This window comes from Ictidomys tridecemlineatus, chromosome 3, assembly GCF_052094955.1.
Source record: "Ictidomys tridecemlineatus isolate mIctTri1 chromosome 3, mIctTri1.hap1, whole genome shotgun sequence".
NCBI lineage: Eukaryota > Metazoa > Chordata > Mammalia > Rodentia > Sciuridae > Ictidomys > Ictidomys tridecemlineatus.
In genome coordinates, this window is record NC_135479.1 from 135,969,192 (window position 1) to 135,981,285 (window position 12,094).

The 12,094-nt window shown below is 33.5% G+C and overlaps 1 protein-coding gene across 1 annotated transcript in view; it reads left to right on the forward strand.

Annotated features, from left to right (window-relative positions):
• The first annotated feature begins 264 nt into the window (after nt 1-264).
• The window catches only part of Ostn (osteocrin), a 41,014-nt gene continuing 29,184 nt past the window's right edge, over nt 265-12,094 (forward strand). Inside the window, exon 1 of the mRNA XM_005341779.5 lies at nt 265-424. The gene's annotated coding sequence lies outside the window, so the exon portion shown is untranslated. The remainder of the gene's footprint in view (nt 425-12,094) is intronic.

Consider the following 12,094-nt stretch of genomic DNA (forward strand, 5'->3'; position numbering starts at 1 on the left):
TCAGAGTTGGACTAAAACCTCAGGAAGAGGTGATGGGTCAGAAACGGAACACAATACCAAATGTAGAATTAAATTTTCCAGAGTTAAGCTCCCATTGCTACTTAAGTGCCATAATCAAAGCAATAGATAAAATAAATAAGGAGAGGAAAAAAAGGGGAGAGGGAAGGAAGGAGGGAGGGAGGGGAAAAGGAGGAAGGAGGGAGGGAGGGGAAAGAGAGAGAAGGGAGCTTGAAGAGAGGCTTGGGAACATGTTCAGTGGAAAATCTGTAGAAATGATGTAAGAGACAGCAAAGGCAGGGATTGGAGTAAGGGGTGTATAGCTGAGACTATAAAAACTCAGAGAGAAAACTCTCCATCAGGGCTGAGTTTGGGAGAAACTGCACATACAGGACTCTAAAGTTAGGCACCCCTGGATTTTCACAAGGTAAGTTAAATGTAAAAATTTGTAAAGATCTAGGAGATTATTTTTCTTAACTATTATATTTATTTACACATACTTGTAAAATATGTTGCTTATGTCTTGATTTTGTTAAAATGTTTTTGATAATTTTTCCTTCTCTCAAAGAAGTAGAAAAGCTGGAATATTTCTATAGCACAAGCTTAAGGTGAAGCTAGTAATCTGCTCAGACACTATCTTTCTTATATTCTTTGTGCTTTTTTTGCATTTCATAAGAAAAAGGAAAGTCAGGAGAATGATTCTATGTCAGTAGAAGTATTTTGCTTTCATCACAGAAGCTCAATATCAGAAAAAATTGTAATTTTTTTATAAAAGTTGTCTAAACAATCTGGATGGAAAAGAAAAAGTTCTGTTATCCTATTCAGTGATTGGCTTAATAATATAAAATATACATTTGAGTTCTGTCTGACACAAATTCAAATTTTTGTTTCAGTTTGGAAATACAAGCATATGCTCAATAAATTCAGCTCTAACAATGTAAAATAGTATTATTTTGAATTACTGAAATAGACTCTATAGAATTAGGAATATGAGAATTATTTGAGTTATCCTTCTAGAAATGGATTATGGTAATTTTAATGCCCACGTAAGCTATAGAATAGACAGTGTCATAGATACCAATCTACCCAAAATCATCAGGCACATTTTGTATCTTCTTTTCACTTTGATACTACTCTTCCGCACTCTTATGGAACTTTTCTAAGAGCCTTTTATAGATACAAGTTCAAGTCCCCCCTCTAATTGAGTTGCACTGTGGCCTCGCTCAAGAAATCTATTCACAGACTCTCTAAGCTAATCTTTAGATATGACCTAATTAACCTCTTTGCCTATACTTAATTTACTGTGATCCTTCTCCACCAGAAACCTTTGGCTTAGATTCATTGGCATTACTGGAGTAGCACAACCTTTGTTAATCCTGTTTTCAACAGCTTTGTGACCTTGGACTAGTCACTCAGCTTCATTGTGCTGGAGTCTGTGAGGTGAGATAGGTGAGATGCAAGTTCCTTTCTAGCCTTGGACACCCTGCTTAGCAGACCAAAGCATATCATCTGGATGTTCTGACTTAAGCCACTGTTTAGCTAAAGCTCTCCCCATTTCTCCAAATAAGTTTCAGGACGCGGCTCTGAAGCAGAGAGAACATAACATGCCAGCAGTTGCCAGATGCCTCAGTTGGTTTGCAATGGTTGCTGCTCCTCAGCATTGCCCTTGCTCTATTCTAGTCTGTTCTGGTCACCTACATGGGCTCAAGCCTCCCTACCAAGTACCATGCCTTCACCACCACCTTCTGCTGCCTCCTCTTTATGCTCTACTGTCTCCCCTCCCGGATTTCCTCTCCTTTGAGCAAGTTCATTCCAAAATGGACACTTTCTTCTTCTACTGAGTGCTAAATTCAACAATTTGTAATATTGCAATCTCCCTCCTAAAATTCTGTATTCCTTTGACATGTGTGGCTCCGAATGTGAAAAGCACACTCTAAATATCAGATGAAGGGCTGGGGATGTAGCTGTGTGGTAGAGCACTTACCTAGCATGCATGAGACACTGGGTTCAATCTCCAGTACTGTATAAATATAAACAAATAAAATAAAAGCATAAAAGATATATCAACATTTTTTTAAAATATCATATGAAATAATATTAAAAATTCATTTCAGTTAATAAATTAGAGCTTGAAAGATAACTATGCTTTGGGTTCAACTGAGCTCTCTTTCCTTTGTCTTCTGCCCTGGAGGATATTTCTATTATTGCATACTAATATTTTCATGACTGAAAACAATGATAATTCATTAAGATCATAGTGATTGCTACTTAGAACTCTCTTTAGTAAAATTCCTTACCCCCATTCAATATTATTTTCTTTATTATGTTTTATTTTTATCACTATGTTGCAATTCTAGTTTCCAAGGACTAACTGTATTCCTTGAACTTAAGAATGCAAACTGATATTTTTTCATAAAAATAAAAAAGTTTTTGAAGTCACCACATCTGAAAGGCAATGTCAGGCTAATATAATTATTATTTGTTAATTGGTTCATGTGAATCACTTTACCTGTATTATTTTTACTCCTCACAATAAACCTGCAAAGTATGTCTTTGTTCCATTTACCTGATGAATATATTAAAATAGAGGCTAAATAACATGCTCAATCAGGATGCCGATCAAGGTCTACATAACCTAAGAATTGACACATTTCTACTAATACATATTTTTATAGTGGAAAGTGTGAATGCAATACCAGGAGTTAAGAGACCAAGTTCTAAAGTAACTTAACTTAATTTCAGTTCATCAATTTTAAACAAAATAGAATTATAATGCTTTCCATATTGACCTATCCCGACTTGTGAGATTAAAGGGCATGAATTAATTTCCCAATAAGCACTACAGATTATTTAAAGGTTGTCTCTAACAATTATAGCTGAAGGAAATGCATGCATTCCAGAGAGTCTGCTCCTGTGGAAAGAAATCCTTGCAAGTGAAGAACCTGGAGGACCAGGAAAGTAACTGACTTTCTTTTACATCCCTGGTACCTGGTACATGCTGAGTATGCCTAATAAATGTATCCTGTGGTTGAGTATTATACAATATATATAATATATATTTTTTATATATGTATATATAAAATATATATATTTTCTTCTTTTTTAAAATTTTTTCTTGTAGTCATAAATGGACAGCATGCCTTTATTTATTTATTTTTTTCATGTGGTGCTAGGGATCAAAACCAGTGTCTCACATGTTCTAGACAAGAGCTCTGCCACTGAGCTATAGCCCCAGCCCCTATTTTTCTTTCTTTCTTTATATTTGGAAGAGTACTGTTTCATTGATTGTATTGGCTTGTTTAATGTAATTTAAATGTAAGAATTTTATTAAAATATATTGATAGAAAGTGGGATAAAGAGGGAAGGGGGTGGTCCTGTCCCACATTGTCATAAGGCTTATTTATATGTAACATTTTACTTTGTTTATTCACTTTTACCCTCTGAAAGATATTTTATGCTCCATAAAAATTGCCTCAGTACTGAATAGCCACCCAACTTGCTTATGGGCAATTCTACAGCTCTTCCTCATCCATAGTTTTAAAGGTACTCTCTTTTCCCATTTGTGAGCATAAGCATATGAATTAAAGAATAAATTTTCTTAGCAGAATTGTTCATAGTCATATGCTAAAGTTCTTTTTGGCTTGTCCATGTCATGGTTTTATATCAAAAAATATTTAGTTATTCAGAGATTTAAGTGCAGAATAATATCTAATAAGGAAAGCTCTTAAACTCTGGAGGAATGATTATTGGGGAATGATGCTGCATGTTGCTTTCTTTAGAGTAAGAGTCTATGATGTAAAACATTAATGGCCATGTCAGGATTCTAGTAAGAACTTCATCACAGTTTAATATAGGTGTAAAAATTTGGATCAATCTTTTTTCTAAATCTAGATAAGATTGTTGATATGAATTAGTATCCATACTGATAACACTGGGATTTTAATATCTGCCCTGCATTCCTGTTTACTGCATGAGGCTTCTTCACTCATTCATTCAACTTGATGTTGACTCTATGCTAAGTATTCAGCTAGGTGCTAAGATTAATTTGGGGATATGGCATAGTCTTTGCTCTCAAGAAGGTTACAACCACAAATAACTTTTGTTAAACATACAGATCTGGGTTTTCTAATAATAGGATTTTTCTTTAAAGTAGTATTGCAGGTTTCTGCCTTTATTTTATTCTATTTTATTTGCAAATAAAAGACTAGTAATCCGACTGAAAATTCCAACTAAACGAACAAACAACAACAAAAATAAAACAGAGGCACTTAAACACAAAATTTTTGAGATTTTTCAAAGGCAATAGCATCAGAAAAAGAATGAAAATGGTGCCAAATGGACTAAAATCAGGTATACATGTGCACTAGAAAATTACCATTCTTCCTGATTTGTATTACACAGGAAAAGTCATTTTAAAAGACAGATGTCCACCACATTAACAACTTATCCATAAAATCCTTGCTTTAGATGAAATTAGTTTTGGAGATGGAAAAATGTTTTATACTTCCACAAATAGGTTATACTTGAAAGAGCGTGAAACTGGGAGTCTGAAAATGTAACTTGTTGTTCTGGCTCTTCTGACTGGTTTTGTAACTTTGGAAAATTTACTACTGCCAATTGAAGAGCAATGAGAAATGGAGAACACAATCCTGGTATTTTAATTCTTCTTTTTATATATATATATATATATATAGCAGGAATTGAACTCAGGGACACTCTAACACTGAGCCATGTCCCCATCCCTATTTTGTATTTTATTTAGAAACAGGGCTTCACTGAGTTGCTTAGTGCCTCGCCATCGCTCAGGCTGGCTTTGAACTCACGATCCTCCTGTCTCCGGCTCCCAAGCCAATAGGATTACAGGCACACACCACTGCACGTGCCTTGGTATTTTAATTCTTTAAAAACTTGGAAAGTGTTACATTTCTTAGTTTCAATGTGCACCTTCTTTTCAGAATCATACCCCACCATAAAGTAAGATGTCCATCACACAATTTGTTAAAATCAAATTTTCTAAGGAGAATCTTAAATGAGTAATTCTCAGATGTACTTTATGAAATTGATGTAGATGATGTATGTGACAGAATCTACAAGCTATAAGGTTCAAGGAAGTGTCTCAACCAACTGATTGCCTCACACTGAAGAAAACTAGAAACAATCTTCTTTAAAATTCTGTTCAAACATTGTTACTTATTGAAATATCAAGGTTATCTATATAAGGAAAAACTATTATTGATCTTTTTGATTTTTCATTACAAATTTTGCAGATTTTCTCTATGAATGGCTCTAAATTCTATAGGTGATTGTTTAGTGCATGTAACCTTTATGTTTTCTAGTAGAGCTTGGCTTCAAAGATCTACCTTCAGCTTAATCATGAATTTTACAACATTTAATCAAACCTTTCACATTATCATATGCTTTACAAATGTTTTCATGCACCATTTTAAAGTTCCCAGTGCAGAGATATTATCTATGATAAAATAAGAAATCTTATGAGATGTATATATACATCTTTATATATTTTTAGTAAATAACATTAAATAAACAAATATGCTTATTGCTCTTAGTTGGCAACTCTAAGCCTATTTCATGTTTTTTGCTAATTCTAAGCCAATAAAATAATTAAGTTTAACTAAAATTAATTAATTAAAATTTTGTGAATTAAAAAAGTGACTTTTATTCAACAATTTAAGAGTTTGGGTCAAAGTTACCAGGCCAATAAGAAGCACAGCAAGGATATTTATCACCATTTTTCAAATCTAATACTGATTTTTTCCTAATCACCCCAGAAATAATTTTTTTGATGTTAATGAATAGCTGTTCATTGATTAAAAGCTTTATTTTTTAAATATTCATTTACTCATAACCAAAATTATTGTAGTAATATTATATAGCAAATATATGAAGATATAATTATGTGATATTGGTAGAAAATTTTTGTTATCAAAATCTCCTGATTTATTTCTTTTGGATGAATTCCAAGGAGTGAGAGAGCTGGGGCATATACTGATTCTATTTCCTAATCTTTTATGTAATTTCCATACTGCTTTCCAGCATGGCTGTACTAATTTGCATTCCTGCCAACACTATGTGAGTGCACTTTTCTCCCATATCCTTACCAGCATTTCTTATTATTTGTATTCTTGATAATCACCATTCTGAATGAAGTGAGATGAAATACCAGTGTAGTTTTGATTTGCATTTCCCTGATACTGTAGAGATACAGGCACACAAGTGTTTATAACAGCACAATTCACATATCCATGTTGTGGAACCAGCCCAGGTGTATGCCAACAGATAAATGGATAAAGAAAATGTGGTATCTATACACAGTGGAGTTTTACTAAGCCATACAGAAGAAAGAAAGACACTGGAGAACATCATGTGGCATTTGCTGGTAAATGGAAGGCACTGGAGAACATCATGCTAAATGAAATAAACCAGACTCAGAGAAAGTCAAAGGTTCAATGTTTTCTCTCAAGACCAAAATGGCAAAAAAGGGGAAGAGCGGGGATCCCATAAAAATAGAAGAAGGATCACTGGAGCAGAGGAAGGAGATGAAGGGGAAGGGAGGAGAGAGAGGAAAAAGGAGGAACAGTGGAATGAAAATGACTAAATTATGAACATACACCTATACAAATATGCCACAGTGAATGTCACCTTTATGTATATCTATAAAACACTGACTTTAAAATATTATGAGTAAATAGAAGAGCAGTAGAGTAGAGGAAGGAGAAAAGAGGGAGGGAGAAGGGGAAAGAAAGAGGAAGTACTAGGGACTGAACTGAAACAAATTATATTCTGTATTATTATGTCAAAATGCACCCAGTATTATGTATAATAATAATGCACTAATAAAAACATAAAGGACTCTCCTCTTTTTGTATCCACCTTTCTGCATCCACTAAGATTTTTGATTTCTGAGAGTCTACTCAAATAATTATTTTACCTTGATAGACTATTTATTCCAAATGGTAGGGAGTAGGCCTCAGTCAACACTTTAAAATTATTACTATTAACTGTGTGGTTTTAAAATTATATCGGATAATCAAGTTCAGTATCATATTATCCTTCCCTTCTCTGAGCCCAAAAGAGGAAACATAACTGTACTTTATGGCAACTTGAATCTTAGTGCTAATAATTTTTTGTTTTGAACTGTAGGGGAATGCATCTAGTGACTTACTCATGATGCAAAAAAGAAAACGTAAAAAAAAAATTCTATGTAAACATTTGAAAGTGTGTGTGTGTGTGTGTGTGTGTGTGTGTGTGTGTAACCCTTATTTTATCAATTCTGTCCCACATTTAACATCTCTGAATTTTGGAGGGAGTCTGATATGTGATAGCATTTCACCACTTAATGAACAGCATTTTTTCTTTCTTCAAACACATTTTAACAATAGAATATCTTATTATAAGTGGCAAAGGTTTGGAAGTTCTTTCTTTTGTCTAGAAATACCTAAAATTATGGAGGAGAATTTTTATGTCACGACCAGAATGCAGTCTTGTGCATAGCCTCCTGCTTGATAGGAGGAACAGCAGGAAGCTTCTTTTAGCTAAGCCTGCACCAGCTACCATCATTTCCTTCACCAACTAGCTTTACCAACTGACTTTAAAAGCCAACGCAACATCAGTAGTCAGTTAGGAACTCTGTTTTATTTGGTCTAAAGAAGAAAGGGTTTGCAAACGCCACATTGCTCAATACCAGCAGAGGTAGTGGGCAACCTCAGTCCCTGAATTCCTGTATCGGGTCTCTTTCTATGCAGTAAATTGCATGGACTTTGTGTTAAGCATTGTGTTTGTGGACCCTCCTTTAATATGTGTGTGCGTGCGTGTGTGTGTGTGTGTGTGTGTGTGTGTGTGTGCAATAGTTACTCTGTTGTCTACTATATCTCAAGCTGTTCTGTTATCAAAAAGACCTATGTGACTGTAACTTAGTGGAGTGGGATAAGTGGTGAGTTGAAGAACTCACAGTCATACAGATTTACTGATCATACTGACTCTGCCTGCTTGGACGACCACCTTCACTTTCAGAGAAAAAAGTCTGTACACAGTGTCGTCAGCAGGAACACGTGGCCAATTCATGGTGTCAGAACTAGTCTCCGTTTTTAGAATGTCCTGTTAAAAAATTTTAACTGAGAAGAGAAGGTAAAGCAAAAGTGAAAGTTGAATTAGCCATAAATCTTTAATCTTTAATTAAGTCCTTTATTTTTAATTTTTGTTGAAAATGTTCAGAGAATCTGTTTTGAATATCTTCAATCAAGATATTGAGGAAAATAAAAAATTCCCAGATGATATCAAGATTCACCCAAAACCCCAGTAGTTTCTAATACTTGGATCAACTATCCTTAAGTTAAATGTAAATCATGAAGTCTCAGGTTGAAGAGAAATGTTTTTAATCACTTGAGAAGTTTTATTCTTTAGATAGAGATACTTTAAAAGTTTTATCAGTTTTAAAATGCCTTAGGTCAGATACCACCTCACCATGCTTCTCTTTTTTCATCTTTATCATCTTGAAATTTAGCACTTTGCTCCAGTTTGGTCTCCCTTTTTTCAAATGATGATTCTCAATCTTTTTTTTTTTTTTCTTTTTCATGCCCAGCCACTTCAGAGATTTGTTGTTCCCATTAAAGCTGAATAATGATTCTTAACAATGAAACACTTTTCTTCATTTTAATAGTCTTCTCTCTAAACTGTGGTTTAAATATATTTAAGTCTGCTGGACTTTCGTAGCAGCATATCAATATGAACTATCACTTTTCTAAAGGAATAAGCAATACATGCTTTTTTCTCAACTTAAATGACAAAAGTTGGTATCCCTCTCTCTTGATCCATCTACCACCACTCTAGCTTGACTTCAGAAGATTCTTTCAGGATAGAAAGTCTTACAGATGGAAAGGCTGTAAAACAGAGCTGAAAATGTTTGACTATGTGAAATATTTCTTCATCAGCAGTATTGTTTACAAAGTAAACAAGTATACTATTCCAATTGCCTAAGACTGAAGCACACACAAAATCTTCTTATATAGTAAATCCTGTGCTCACTTGTCTCTTTTGAAATTCTTCAATACCCCAAGGAATACTACTCAATAAAAATGATTGATATACTGAAAGGGTACACATGCTTCCCCCTTTGGTGAATTCACACAGTCAATGAACATCCCTTGAGGTTCTCTCTATGAATCAGGGTGTATATGGGGTTTAGGAGATTTTTAAACCATGAGCTATATTTATGCACTATCAACAAAATAGGGAAATGGGCCTAAAGGTAATCTTTTCCTTTCCTCCCTATAATTTCCTCTGTTTCTAATTTTGTAGCAGTCAAGTTTCAACTGGTTAATCAAATGTCTTTTGTGCGGCAGGTGCCAGGGTGCTTGTTTTCATTAGTGTACCAAATGCCATATTTAGGAACTTGGCCTTTTGGTTAACTGGCTACAAGCTTGGCTTTAAACCATTAAATGAGTGTATTTAACTCAGCATTTATTTTTACATCTCCTTATCCAAATAATCAGGATGTGGTTATCTGTTAGATGATATATTATGACTTTTTTCCTATATACACCCAAGCACAAAAATATATGCCTCAGACATAATCATCAATACTATAAACACCCATCATCCTGTGCCATTTATAAGATTACAGAAATGGAGAGAAACCTTAGTAAGCTGTGTATAAAAATAGTTAAAGGAAATCCACATGGAAACACTTATAAAATTGGGCAATTTCACACTCTAAAACCTATTTTTAACATAATAAAAATGAAGAAGGAAAATATCACAGTGGTAGTTTATCTTTGATTAAATGATAGAACTCTATTTTAAAATAATATATATAAAACATGAGATCAGTTTTAAAAATATACCTTTGTTCTTAACATATTTTCATTTATGTGGAGGACAAAGAAACATCAGCAAAATGAGCACAAATTATGAGTAAGTGGCTGACTTTCTAAAGGAATATCTAAGGCAGTGTTTGGTTGGTTGCATTATTTCTCATATATTTTCTCAATTTAGAGACATAGTCATGATTTATGCAAAAATTATTACTTATTGTGAAAATACCCAAATCAAATATCAGTTTAGCAAAAAGAGAACAAAAAAATTGTTTCCTACTTCTTTCCAGGAAAGGATGGAATAAAGAAAATATATAGTGAATAGTATGAAGTGCAAGATTACAAAATAAATTATTTGATGTGATAATGAGCAAATAGTTTGAGCTAAACTATGTGAAAATTAAAATTATATTTGATAAAAATAAATTTTACAGACAATGCCAAAATATTTTTATCTCCATTTAGTCTCAATAAACATGATTAATACAGATGCTACTCTGCTTATACAAAAATTTTATTTGTTCATATTCTAACATGTAACATACATCACTAAGATTTACACTGAGGTTTTAAGATAATATTTTAAGGAAGTGTCATAAAGAAAAAATTTAGTCACACCAAAATATATGTGGTTATTAAAGAAATATTTAGTAATGCTCATAAATATTCCTTCACTTACAAATTATAAATACCATATAAAGGGGCTATGCATGAATCAATTTAATCCTCTCAAAGCTCTTATGAGGTGAGAATTACTTCTTACTTCATATATAAGTAAAATGAAGCTCAAGTGTGTTAAATGATATATATATATACAAGGTCACACTAATATGAAAACAAAAAATGAGAATCAAACCCAGTCCTTCGGATTTCATGGTAGCATTTCTTTCTCTTTGCCCCCAGAAAGTTTTTCAAATTATTATTCCTTAAGGAAACAGAAGTGTACTGAGACTTCTCATTCATTACCAATGAACCTTAGAAACTTTCCCAGTTCTTCATATTAAGTGGCAAAGACTCTATTACAGCTGGCTCATACCTGAAATCTGCCCTCAGTAGGACAATGTCTCCTCCTGTACTATGCAATGTTCATAGTCTAGTATTCAAACAGGCAATCAGCAAGCCCAATAGAAATCATAGATGAATTTTAATTGGCTATATAAATCAGAAATGTATAAATAACATACATTTGTGCCTACTACACAGAATTGTTAAATGTAATTTTTATATATTTACTTTTTAAAAAATTATAGATTAAAAACCAAGTTCTTTATCTTTCCTCCATAATCTTATTCACCTTCTTTCTTCTTCTGAGGCACACATATTCATAAATCAAGTTCTATTGGTTTACAGTTTAATTATATGTATATATTCAAAAAATATATGGAATTGTTTTCTGTATTTCCAATTCAAGTATATAGTGTTATTATGACATGTTGTTTTAGTCAGCTTTTTCGTTGCTATGACTAAAAGATCTGACCAGAACAATTGCAGAAGAGGAAAAGTTTATTTGAGGGATCATGGTTGCAGAGGTCTTAGTCCATAGATGGCTGGCTCCATTCCTTGGGGCTCAAGGTGAGGCAGAAAATTATGGTAAGAGAGTGTGGAGAAGGCAATCAGCTCACCTGATAATCAGGAAGTAGAGAGAGAGCTCCACTCACCAGATACAAATATATACAAAGCTACACCCTCTTTGCCCCACATCCTCCAGCCATACCCCAACTGCCTTCAGTTATTACTCAGTTAATCCCATCAGGGGATTAATTCACTGATTGGGTTTAGACTCTCACAACCCAATCACTTGTCCTCTGAACCTTCTTGCATTGTCTCACACAAGAGTTTTTTGGACACTTCACATCCAAACCATAACACATGTATTGTTCTATACTCCTCACTCCCAGTTTTAATGAAATCCACAAATACATTTAAAAATTCAATGGTAAATAAAAGTATATCTAAATCATTTGCTTTAAGTCCATAGTATAAATAAATTTCAATTGACAAATCCTCATCTTTCGAATGGACCACTTGGGTTGATTCCAGCTTTTTACTACTATAAGGGTTTGGACTTCCAGACTTCCTAATAAGTTTATAAGAGTTTCTCAGAGATATATACCCAGAAACAAAATAAAAGATCATAGGTATTGCATGATCATTTTCAATCCTTATGCCAAATTTTTTTCAAATGGAAGGATCCACTTCCAAATCCATCAGCATTTTTTATATTTTCTTTTTTCTAGCATTATTCTAAACATATGCAGTGGTATCTT